The sequence below is a fragment of the Tenrec ecaudatus genome, chromosome 1, assembly GCF_050624435.1.
Source record: "Tenrec ecaudatus isolate mTenEca1 chromosome 1, mTenEca1.hap1, whole genome shotgun sequence".
Lineage (NCBI taxonomy): Eukaryota > Metazoa > Chordata > Mammalia > Afrosoricida > Tenrecidae > Tenrec > Tenrec ecaudatus.
Window position 1 is genome coordinate 201,567,662 of NC_134530.1, and position 13,707 is coordinate 201,581,368.

Genomic DNA, 13,707 nt, shown 5'->3' on the forward strand with positions numbered 1-13,707 from the left:
AGGAGGGACTTATGGATTAGTATACGACCTATGGACTTGAGTTGGACTGGGCTGGGATGTTTTTTTATTATATAATTACTTCTTGATATAAAACTTTTTCTAATACATATAGGAATGCACTGGATTTTTCCCCCTCCGTCAACTCAGCCTAGTACAGCCTGTGATAACTTTTAGTTTTCTCTCTTTCTTCCATAGCTTTTACTCATCTTTGCCTGCTGATTAAAAGAAAACATCCCATTTCCTAGGCCTAAGTACTCAATCTTGATGGAGTTTGGGGATCATTTATCAGGGTTTCAACAGCATATAGTTCTATTCTTGCATAGTAATATTGCTGTATATTCATGTTTTATAGGCCCTGCTATGTGAGACTTTTAAGGATGTTTTGTACATAACTATTCAAGATATACATTTTGACTAGTTGAAATAATTAAAGAATAAGTAGATAATATCTTGCCCAAATCCTTTGTGAAGTAAGGCAGGTGAACTCTTGGCCAAAATGTGTGTATATGTGTGATGTCCAGGTGCTTTGCCTGACTATGTTCATTGATTCTCATAAAAAAGTCAATGTGACAGTGAAATCATCTACCCTCTCAACGTGACTGAACTGTAACACCTCAGAACTTAAAAAGAGCAGAGGCATGGTTGTACACCTAGTTGTAGTCAGGGCCAGGGGAAGATGATGTTTGTTCCCTCCACTATATTATGTACCATATCCGGTTTCCCCTGGATCCGGATAGGTGGAATGAAGACTTCTGGTTAATTATCATGTCGCCGCTTATTCTAGTTGTGCAAGTTATAGAGGCCATAACAAACCACTTAGATATCACCAAGAGGTTACGTGCAATTCTGTGCAAGATCCAGGGTTCGGTTCCCCTTGAAAACTGAGTTTTCTTACATGATCTCACAGATCACTGTCCTAAAATGAAGTGAGCTTCGTGAGATGGAGCAGTTTCCTCTTGGACTCCCTTTAGTCTTCTTATTTGAAACTGATGACACTGAATGCTGTCATGGTCTGTGTGTACCAACGTGTTTAAAAACAAGTATATAATTAGAAATCTTTCCCAAATTTGTACATATAAAATATATTTTTTACTTTATAGGTCTTGGAAATACTGGGCGCTCTCAGCAAACATTGCTCAATGTGAACATGTGATTTGTTATTGCTAGGGATGGGTTGACCTGTTTGTTGTGGTGGTTTCCTTCCAGTAAACACTTAACGAAAATCTGTTTTTTCAACTTTTAAGCAATATGGCACGCCTCTCTCAAGTGGCTAATAAAACTTGTCATCATCTGTTCAACTGAGGAATTTTAAAGTCAATTGTCAAACAACCATATGTAAATTTACTGAGATGTACCAATTTATGTAAATTATGCAACAGAATTCAAATATTGTGTCTTGTCTAAAAAAAAAAAAATAATGACAAAAACTTTTACCCGAATGGGGGACACATGATTTGTTTTTTTTAAAAATGAAGCACTAGAAAAAGTACTTCACTGGTGTTTATTAGTGAAGCCTTGCATTCATAAATAGTACAGACCTGTTTTTGAATTAATGGAGAAAAGTTTTAAACCTGATAGCCAGAAATCAAAAGGAACAAGATAAAAGGCTTAGGAGGTTCAACAGAGATAATGAATTCATTTGTAAATAAGTATTCCATATCCATTGTGATAGGTTTTTTTGTGCCAACATGGCACTCATGGTTGGAATTTTGCCTGTCAATCAGGTCTCAGCTTGATGACCTCATTTGGAGATGCTCCAAGATAAATGGATCTCTGGAAGTGGGCCATTCTCTCTGTGCCTTCCCCTTCCTGATGACCCCAGCTGAAGACCTGAGCAAGCCCTGTAATGCTTCCACAGCCATTGGATCCACAAGGCTTTTCACCCACCTGCCTATGATCTTCCTGAATTTGGCATCATTGCATGTGGCTGCATGAGTCTAAAGGGGGAAATTGTGGACTAGTTTCAGACTTATGGACTTGAGTTGGACTGTGCTACAATGTTTTCCTGATAGTTGATTACTTCTTAATGTAAAGCTCCCTCTTACACATATATGAATCTCACTGGATTTGTTTCTCTAGTCCACCTGGCCCCATTATCATGTAGGAATCATGACAGGCATTGGTTTTAAGCAGAGCACAAACTGCACCTTATATCTGTTCTTCAAAAAGTGACAGTTCGGTGAAGGAAGCTCGTAGTGAATGTTAGCATTGAATAGATGACTAGAGTCATAGGTTGGACCCTTGCCCATCTAATGAAATAAATAGGTGAGGAGCTCCCTTTGGTTTATGAGAATCAATGAAGAGAAGTGTCAAAAGAGATTAATAAGCTAAAATTATCATGATCACCTTAGCTGCAATTGTAGAGAGGTTTAGAAGAGACATAACTCAAAATAGGAAATATGTATGTGTGTCATAGAAAATATATCTACTCTTTCTAAATCTAGGTAGTAAAAGGATACTATTTGATAGATTATATTAAAAAGAGCACCAGCAGTGCTCTGAAATAGGCCCACTGGACTACTAATCTCAAGGTTGATGGTTCAAACCCAGTAACCATTTCTGTCTGCTCTCATAAGTGTTTATGTCCTCTGGCATCCTACAAAGTGTCAGAAAAGGTGGACATATTACATGAATTGAAAAGGGAGTCAGGGGAAATGTGGAGTAATGCTTTTTCAAAAAAATGAAAAAAACCTTTGATCCTTATGGTCTGATAAAATCTTCCTTCTGGATCATCACATTTACTATGTGATTGTGAACATTTGTGCTGTTAGAAGTACTTTAGAAGAAAGGGCTCTAGTCCTTTTGAGAAAGATTAAATCGTAGTTTCAAGACATATGGAAATATGTCATGGTTAAGGAAATCACCCCCATTTCCTCTCTCCTCTCAAAGCCAACCACTTAAATTACAGACGTGGAATGCACTTCAACACCCGAATTTAAAACAGACCAAATAAATGGCAAATGTGCACATAAATGGCAAATTCCATTTTGCTTTCTAAAAATTATTAGTTGGACTTTAATAGATATATCATATCATTCCAAATTTCAGTCACATGAAGTAGAATGTATAATTGCTACCACAATCAGTTTCAAAAATTTTTTTTCTATATGTATTCCTTGACAGGCAACTTCTGATTCCAAAATGATCGAGAAAAAAAAGAGACTGCCTTTATCGGTGTATGATATACATCAAGGGTTATAGAGCCAGAGTTTGAACCGTGCCTTAGTGTCACAGCTGTGTCCTTCATTCCTCCAAAATTCAGCAACAGTTTGTCTTAAGAAAAACATGAAGTAGGCTCAGTCTCTACTGATAAGGAACCAATGTAGGTTGTTTATTCATTGAAGAAAGAAATGCTCCTCAGAGAGGGCAGGAAATGCCCAACGGAGAGGTTAAGAACCTCATTGGAAGCACATCTTTTGTCTTGCGCATGTTATCTCAGGAATATGTTTCAGAGTGCAATTTGCTGTCATTCTCAGATGTAATGTTTCCAAAACCCAAGACCAAATAGGGAGCAGAGTTACTAAGACATTGTTAACTAAAGGCAATAAAATGGAGACAAAAACAAGAGGGAAGATTTGGAATTATATCAGAAGTAAACTAGCAAAAGAAGAGTCAATGGGATGGAGCCTCTTTTTAATTTGGACATAACCTGTACTCCAGCAGAGGCCTCAAAAAAGCAATGCAATTGTGATGAGTCAACTGCTTTCACACAAGGATACTGAAAAGTAACCTCAGAATAGGAACAGAAACTAGAAACCTGTTATTTTAAGGCTTCCCTAACTCGTGGTATTTTTCTAAGGAACACGTTTAAGTTAAAATTATTGTGGATATATTAATTCAGATTAATCATAATAAATACAAACTTTGCACCATATGAAAACATGTTTGTTCCACATAGTCATTCCTATTTTCCCCTTTACACTAATGAGAATGCCAAGAAGTTGTGAGAAAAGTTGGTGAGTTGAGACTTCTTTATAACTTTGTCCTTAATTACAACTATTTTAACTGGTGAGAGATAACTCAGCATGAGGAAATGGTAATTTCCATCTCTATATACTGTAGACTTAAGAAGCTGTATGTGTTCGCTATCAACCGAGAGGCATTAGCACAGCCCCCACCGACACAAGAAGACTTTCTCAGAAACTTGAACATCTTGCTATCTTCTAATTCCGTACATATTTTACAGATGCATGAATGTTATAATTATTAGGTAAATCTATGCCTTAGGCAAAATTTTAAATGTTAAAACCTGGCTTAAAATATTTATGTAAACAAAGAAGTCACTTTAAGGAGTAAGGTGTGCTTGACTCAAGTCATGTATTATCAATGGCCTTACAGGCCTGTGAAATCTAGACAATTGACAAGGATACCTGAAGGGGAATTGATGCATCTGAAGTCTGATATTGTTGAAGAATGTTGAAAGCAGCATGGGCTGCGGAGACAAGTCTCTTCTGGAGGAAGTATAGCCAGAAGCCAGACTACTGCTCAGAGCAAGGATGATGAGACTTAGTCTCATGTACTTTGGACATGTTATCAGGGCATGCCAAAAAATCCCAAAGGCCATTGGGTAGATTCCCATTAATAAAGACCCCCATAGAACTGCCCCTTTCTGTTTCCAGACTTTAAAAAACATGTCCCTCACTGAGTGACTGGTGGATTCAAACTTCCAAATTTGTGATTAGAAACTCAATGCATCACCCGCTAGACTTTCAGAGCTCCTTCCAGGGAAGACTGGTACCCAGAAATGTATATCCTACTTCGTAAACTGGAAAGTCGTCAGAAAAGAGGAAGACTTTCAAGGAAATGAATTTACATAGTGACTACAATCGGTTGAAATACAGTAACAATTTGTGAGGATGGTATAAAACTGGGCAATGTTTTGTTGGGCTGTCACTCTGAGTTGAAGCTGACATAAGGACACTGCCTTAGCCGAGGTTCTCCAGAGAAGCAAAAGCAGTGATATTTACATATGTGTGCATAGAGATTCATATAAGAAAGGGGGTCACAAAGTCGTAAAAATGGGAAAGTCTAGGCCGAATTCTGGCAGGGTCCAAGTTCTTGGGTCAGATGCTTACATAGGTTCTCTAGAGAAGCAAAAGCAGTGATGTTTATATATGTGTACATATAGAAATTCATATTAAGAAAGGGGGTCACAAAGTCGTAAAAATGGGAAAGTCTAGGCTGAATTCTGGCAGGGTCCAAGTTCTTGGGTCAGATGTTAACCTAGGCTAACCTAGGGACCGATGAAGCTGGATAGACAGGAAGACCACAGGCTGGTGACAGCAGATGATCATCAAGGCAGGGGAATTCAGCCAGAGTTGCAAATCAGATGATAGGCGTTGCTGACAAGTTCCAGGATTCGCAAGCAATTTGAAAAATCCAAGAACTGGGGTGGAGGAGCCAGATGCAGGATCCAGGCTCTCCAAAAAGCAAACAAACTGTTCTAGAAAATAACTTTATATTGAAAACAGAACACAATCCCAAGGAGACTTTCTTTTAATTGTATCAAGGATGTGACCTTACTCCAGTGCTGCCTTTCACCTGAATCTTATTAAGGGTGCTGCCTTTCACCCTACTCTTTCCCCAGTGCACAGGCTGACAACTAACTGGCGTTTATTACATTGTGTTGTGTCAGGTCATGGGGAATTACTAGGTACTAAATGTCAACTGGATTGACACAATGCTTGCGATAATGGGCTCAAACGTAACAATGGCAACGATGGTTCTGGTCTGGGCAGTGTTTCATTCTGCTGTACATAAGGTCACCATGAGTCAGAACTGATCACACTGAAGCAGCAACAACTCCCAACTCACTGAGGATCCTAGCCAAGTTGACACAGAGTGTTCACGCTCCCGGGCGCCTAACATGGAAACGGAAAGCCAGGGAATCTGCATGACTTGAGTTTCTGGTCTAACATTTAGCATGTGATCTTGAGTCATTGAACCAATTTAGTCCTCAGTTTATCATATATAAAATTTAGATAGCACCTTGCCATAGTGCAGATGATAATTAAATGAATTTAAACAAAAGCACCAATGATCCAAAGATTACGCAGTCAACTGCTATTAACCCGAAGAGTTGATCATTCAAACCCACTAGTGGCTCTCAAAGGAGCTGTGATGGCGTAGTGGGCTACCATTGAGCTAGTCTCTCTTATCTTTCCTTCCTGAGTTTTGCTAATTGTATTTCTTTTCTTTTTTGCTTTTACTTTTTCATTCTCTTATTTATTATTATTATATTTTGGTATTGCTTGCCTGGTTTCTCCTGCGTGGATTTCTAAAAAGTATCTTATTTTTGTTGTTGTTGTTTGTTTGGTTTGCTCTTTCTCTCTTTTTTCTTGTCCAACCTATTGGGAGACAACAAACAGGCCCACAAAACTCAGCCACACCCATACTTCCTGAAGTCCCACGCAGAGGGGGAGTATGCCCCACTTCTGTACCACTCAGCCATTGAAAGACAATAGTAATGTCAGCGGTTGAAAACCACCCGTCACTCCAAAGGAGAAAGAGGGCACTTTCTCCTCAAATGCATAGGAAACGTTATGAGTCAGGTCCACTCAACGGCTGTCAGTTGAGTTGAGAAAGGCCTCAGAGGAGCAGACCTGGTCATCTGTCCTCCAAGGATTTATAGCCTATAAACTCTGGGGTGCAGCCCTGCTTTGCCTTATAGGGTACCTATGAGTCAAAAAGACTTGATGGAGGACGGCAGCACTATAAATGGGTTTTTGAACCTTTAATAATTAGTTATTCTTTCCTCATGCTCATTTTCCCTATTACAATGTAATTCTTACTTTCTTCCTAGGAACTTTTCCATTCATTTGCCTGACTCAGCATGCTAATGGAAACATTCCTAATTACTTCTCACATCAAACTTTGCCAATTTAATTAATTATCAATTGAACTGAGATTTACTTACAAGAAAGTGTGTCATGGAAAATCCTATAGAGCACAATTCTATTCTGACATGAGTTAAAATCGACTGTATAGTAAGTATAAGAAAGCAACAACTAGTATTACTTATCCATTATTACATGTTATGGCAATATACACTACTTATTTATTAATAAGGCAATAAGACCCAATTCAAAATTGAGCCTTTGAATAATGCGTCTTGTACAAGTTATCTTTTCCTGCTATGTGGTCCTACCCTGTTGGGTGGGCTGGAACTGCTGCCTGCGAGGATGGCAGCTAAAACCCTCAGCCACTTCCTGGAAACGAGGCACAGGCTCTGTCGGTCTGTCTGTCTGTCTAGGCTTGTAGCCTGGGGGCCCAGACACAGGGCCTCAATGAGTCATGATTGACTCTATGACAGCGGTTTCTTTTGGTGTGATTTGGTTTACCATGTGGTCATGTAGCCATTTCCCAGAGGCCTTACTCCTTAAACCTGTTTCGAACGACATAGGTACAGAGGTTGCTCATACTGTTTAAATATGCAAATCTTTCAGCTGCTCTCGACCATGGCTCTGCATTTGCATCCTTTGATCATTTCCAGTAAGATCTTCTGGACACCACAGACAGTTTCCGAGGCTCATCTGAGGAAGCAGAGAGGAGAGGCTTGTCATTGTCCTGACGCTACTGCACTTGCCACTAGTCCAGGAGAACTGAGCAATGGGAGGATGGCCATGCGTTTTCAGCTTGAATAACAGTGAGTTTGTTTCTTGTCTTACATAAATTGAAAACAAAAAGAAAAGCAAAAAGGTTATAAAACCAAAACAAACTCTCTGCTATCTAGTCAATGCTGACTCATAGCAAGTCCCCTGTGGGTTTCCAAGATGGTGACTGTGACTTTGACTTCAGTCTTTCTCCCCTGGAGCTGCTGGTGGTTTTGAACTGCTGACCAATCACAGCCCAACATGTAAGCACCTCAGGGCTCTTTCATAAGACAAAGAAATCATCCCAAAGAAGGGGAAAATGAATACAAGGGAATGAAGCAGAGAATGAAAGGGATTAGAAACAAGGGTTGTGGGAGGAAAAAGGGAAAGAAAACCTGTGGGTGGCAGATTGTCCTGTATGGTCAGCATGAGAGTGCGAGGGAGACGTGAGGGTCGGGATGCCAGATCAACGGAGTTTCAACCAGCCTGCGTGTTGTCCTGATCCAGGAGGCTGGGGTGCTGGCTGGGGTCAGGGCGTTCGTCTGAGGAGCAGGAAAGCTGATTTTGAAAGGAGTTCCTTGCCTACTCACGGATGGCCAGAGATCTAAGACTGTGTGCTTTGCTGGCATAATGAGGGGGAGTTTAAAGGCCTCCAGATTTGAAGACTGTGGCTTCTCAGTGGGAACCATTCAAGTAAGCAGGCAATTAAATTATATATATAACTCTTAAAGAAAAAAAAGTCAACAAAAAATAATATACCCACAAAATTGCTCCTCAGATAAGATGACAAAGTGAAGACATTTCCCGATAAACACAAATTAATTTTTAAAAACCAGATAATCTTACAAGAAACCCTAAAGGGAATTTTTAAGAGGACTAGCAGTGGAAGACAACATCTGAGTTTAGCATTCGTGAGAACACCAAACAGAAACCAGCCCAGATATAGAGATTTATAAAGAAAACTTGTAAGACTGAAAATTAGGGAGCCAGGGATATCAACTTGTAATGAAGACAATTAGAAAGGAAAAAGAGAGAGAAACGTAGTCTCCAAATTGAAGTTAAGGAGATTTCAAGATCTTGGGTGAAGAAGAAATCAATATACAATAAGAGGGAGGTTAACAAAGTGTAAAGAAGTAGGGTAGGTCACCGGGTAGAGTGTACTAGATTTAAAGACAACAGCGGTAGATACTGTTAGATAACAATTCTGTTATAGTAATAGATGTATAGATGGACTGATCGAGTGAGTGGGGGATTATATATATGAGGTTGAGCACCCAGGCACATCATAATGAAAAATTCTTAGACATATCAGGCCTGTTGGTGAAATGAGTCACTGGGCTTGGGCCTTCAAGTGGGAGAACACCAAGTTCAATTGGCATAGCATAGTCCACTAAGTCAATATCCTACTTCAGTGAGTAATGACTGGGACCTTAAAAGTGCATAGATGACCACTTACAGAACAACTATAGGTCTCTCCCTTTCTTGAGGAAGAAATATTGATGAAAATTGAGGACACATAGGAAACAAAGGTCTTATGTGAACATTAGTGAACTTATGTGAACTGATGTTGCCTCACTACCACAATCCAGTGCTTTGAGTGGGGTTACATTAGAAGATCAGAAATCAGGATGATGAAGAGGTAGACCAGGACTCAAAATCATGAAAGCGAGCAGGCTTACTGGTCAGATAGACACTGGTCAATTACCAGAGATTATGGCTCTGAGTCATCCTTAGGCCTGGAACTGAACTCATGCTTGGGACTCAATTTACAGGCATTTAATAGACAGGCCTATAAGGGGAGTAATAACACGGTTGAAGTGTGAACACTTTGATATACCGTATATACTCGTGTAAAAACTGGGGTTCGGCTTATACACGGGTCAGTGGTACCCCAGCGAGGTGTAACATCTCGCAGGTGATTGCCGTTTCTCCGCTGTTCATTCAAAGACCCGCTGACACTGCAGGGCTTTGAATGTTTATTTACTCACATCGAACCAATCAGAGACGTCCTATGACATGTATCTTTGAATAAGCCTTTTAAAGACCGTGTGCAAAGGATGTGGCATGAATGGATGTCATCTGGTCAAGCCCAACTAACAAAAGGAGGAAATCTCATGAAGCCTGACATAGAGTTAATAGCAAAGTGGGTTCGAGATGCATGGGAAGACATTCCAGAAGACAGGTGTGACATGCCTTCCAGAAATGTATTATTAGTAATGCTGTGGATGGCAGTGAAGACTGCGCTTTGTATGAAAATGACAGCAGTGATGGTGATGACGGCGATCTCAGTGAGGACAGCATCTACGATGACCTCACACCAGCTGAAGCTCTGCATTGGGATACGGATGATGATGATGAGGAATCCAGTTTGGAAGGATTTTAACTCTTTACATTTTAGCTTGGTTGCTGATTGAGCTCAGGGAATAGTACTCTTAAGGTATCATTGTTGATACTTTATTGTTTTTGTTGAACCTATTTTCCACTTACTGTGCTGGTTTACTAATGTTAAATGACTTGTTATCCTTTTATTTATGTTTTTATTTAAAATAAATATTTAAATACATTACCCCACTGATGTCTCATTTTTTAATAATTTTATTTTCATTTGTTTTGATTATTGAAACTCACCAATAGCTTCTGCATTTTCCACCCTAGGCTTATTATACTCAAGTCAATCAGTTTTTCTGGTTTCCCAGGTAATAATTAGGTACCTTGGCTTACACTCAGGTAGGCTTATATTAATGTATATATGGTAATTGTCCCTTTAGGGTGGAGGGGACAACACTGACGGGAAGACAAACTTCAGAAGGATCAGAAAAGGAGGAAGAATGGAGATCAAAGAACATTGGAAGTGCAATGGGTCATGTTTTATGTAGAGGATTATAATGAATAAGAGGAATAATTGAATGTGAAATCGGTGATCTGCTTTTTAAATCTTCACCCAATTTACATTGAAAAAAATTTTTTAAAGAAAGAATAGACAAAGATTTGGTTTGAATTCTGACCCTGACCTACAATCTTGATTAGATGAATCACTCTTCAATGGAAAGTCTAGCAACTGAAGGCCCATGCTCTGCTACCTGACCGGAGGGAATGCTCACAGGCTGTAGTGTTGCAAACCTCGTCAGAGATCCCCAAATGCAACTGAGAGGTCAGGCCCAGCTCCAGTGTATGAGATCATGCTGGGAGGATTCTCTTTTTTAGACATCTGTCTGGCAGAAATCTTGAAATCGGAGGCCACACTTTGTAATACCTAAGCTTTTCTTTATTCCCCAAATTGGTATTCATAAATTTCAGATAGGAAAACTGATTCCTACTCATAATGAACTGGCTTACTTACTAGGACAAGTGTTCCCATGTGATTTAGCACTCTGAGCACAACATCTGAAAGCATGAACCCACCCAGGGGCACTTTGCAAGACAGGTATAGCAATCTGCTTCAGAACAGGCCCAGGTCTGAAACCCCCGTGGAGTCGTTCAACGTGAGGTCAACATGACTTGGAAGCAATGGCCACTAACAACAACTGGTCAGAACAAATTCATGAGGTAAGTGGAGATGAAGACTCTTGCTAGCGCCAAAGCCGTCCCTTCCATCTAGTCCTTTCTTACTCTTAGTGACCCTGTGTATAAGGTTCCAGAGGTTATATATCTTTATGGGACCAGGCAGCACAATGGCTAGCATGTTTGAACAGCTGATCTTATGGTGAGTAGTCTATCGCTTAGTCAACAATGCGAAATTTAATGCAATATTAATATGTACATAGTACATGAAAGACACCGAGTCCCCAACTCTCAATTGAATCTTTTATTTATCAGTCTCCTATAGATTATTTGCTCCTATCATATGACCAATGATCCCTGGTGGTAGAAAGGGTTAAAAATGTATCTGCTAACTGAAAACCACCACACTCCACGGGAGGAAGACCTGATGATGTGCTTTTATAAAACTGCAGCTAAAGTGATTGGGAAATTATTTTGACAATGATATAAAGACCTACTCTCTACAATTTATATAACACTGCAACACTTTAACCATGGAAACAGGAGTAATCTGATGGAAAAAATGGGTAGAAGACATGAATTGACAATTCATCAAAGATAACATACAGGTGGCCAACAATCATATGAAGAAATGCTTGGATCATATGCTATAAGAAAAATGCAAACTAAAATAACAAGGAAAAATCACCTCATGCAAGTACTGACAGCATTTCTTTAATGCTGTAGAGAATATGAAGGGATTGGACCCCTCATACACTCCTGGTGGGGTTTGCGAACTATGTTGCCATTGTGGAAATCAATCTAGCTAGCTCTTCCTTAAACAAATACAGATAGAAATACCAAATGGCTCAGCAATTTCTCTACTAGCTCTATACCCCAAAGAAATAAAGAACACAACAAGAACAGATACAATCACATTTATGTTTATCATGTTTACTCACAATAGCAAAACTATGGAAACAACCAAAATGCTCATCTGCAGATAAAAGGATAAATGAACTCTAGAACATACGTACTATGATCTAGAATACTGTGTATCTCTAAAAACCACTGCGGAAACTATCAAGAGCTTCGTAACATGGGCAAATTTGGAAGACATTTTGCTCAGCAATGTTAACCAATGTCATAAAGATGAATACTGTACACTATTATAAAGGGAAAAATATAAGAAAATAATTTTCACACCCAAAGACGCCAATTTTGAAGTTTACAGACAGGCTGGTTGATGAAGACAGGAACCGGCGAGGGGAGAAAGCACCTACACTAAGAACAAAGCACTAGAGACAGAGAGACACTCACCTCTTCTTTGTGGGCTCATTGTGATTAGCCCCCATTTCTGCCCACCCATAAAGAACTGCTAATCTAGTTACTGTCTCCATAGATCTACCCATCCTGGATATCTTTTAAGGAAAATCATACCAAAAACACAAAATAAAACACAGAGAAGCCGCCATCCAAAAGAAGGAAGAAAATAATAAAAACTAGAACAAATTTAAAAACAATTTGAAACCTGGGTAGAAATAAGACAAAGACCAAATAAATAAGCACCACATACTACAATAACAATGGATTTTAATGTAACATATCAGAGAAGGAATCTTTAGGTGTCAATTTAGGTATGAACTAAATGTAATCTGACCATATGAATTGTAATTGTGAAATATAGTATTTTAATATTTCTCACCAATTTTTTACTACTGAAATACATGTTTACATTTAAAAAGACTCAACTCATGGCTGTTATAATTTAACACTTCAATGTTAGCCATCTGCTTGGTACTATAGGCAGGGTATTATTTACTACTATCATCTTCATTGCCTAACACAATGTCTCTTATATAATATGTGCCTCAGTAAGGTGTGTGGAATGTATACTTCATAAACTTAAATTGTTACTTCATAAACATTTTTTAAAGTTACACCAAATCGACTTCTCTTCAGAGTTCCCTTTTCCTTCATTTTAATCTTTTAGTCAATAAATATTTCATGATGTTTACTTTTTAAAAATGGGTCAAAAAGAAAATAAAGGATAATATGCTAAAATTCAGCTTACCCGTATCAGCTTTAATTTACTTTCTGATGCACTGTGAGGGCAAGGCTAGACCCATCCCCGGACCTTTCTAAGTAAACTAACTGGATCCTTTTACCAATTTATGATGAATCTAACTAGGGTGAATATGATTTTTCCATAGCAGCTTTTGAAACTTTTGGGGGGTTAATTATCTTTCACTTTACTCCACTGTATAAAATAAATTTAGGATAAACTGTGGAATTCATAATTGCAGATATGAAATTCTGGCATGTGATTATCTTTGTTACTTGGATAGTTCTTGCTTTGCTTTGCTGTATTTCCAATCAGAGAAAAGGTGACATATGTATGGGTAGTTAAGGAAGACAAATTTTTCAGACAGAAGATTTGGAGCCTGGCAATATATTTGAAAAAAATAAATAGCATCATTAGTTTTGAAGGTGCTTAGTCACAGGATTTATAAGCAAAGGAATTATTATTTAGTCCCAGAAAACTGAATGTTCTCTGAAAACCACCCCTTGACATCGATCAAAGAGAAGTTCACTAGAAGAATGTTGGCCACTCACTTAGAAGTAATTTTTCCTG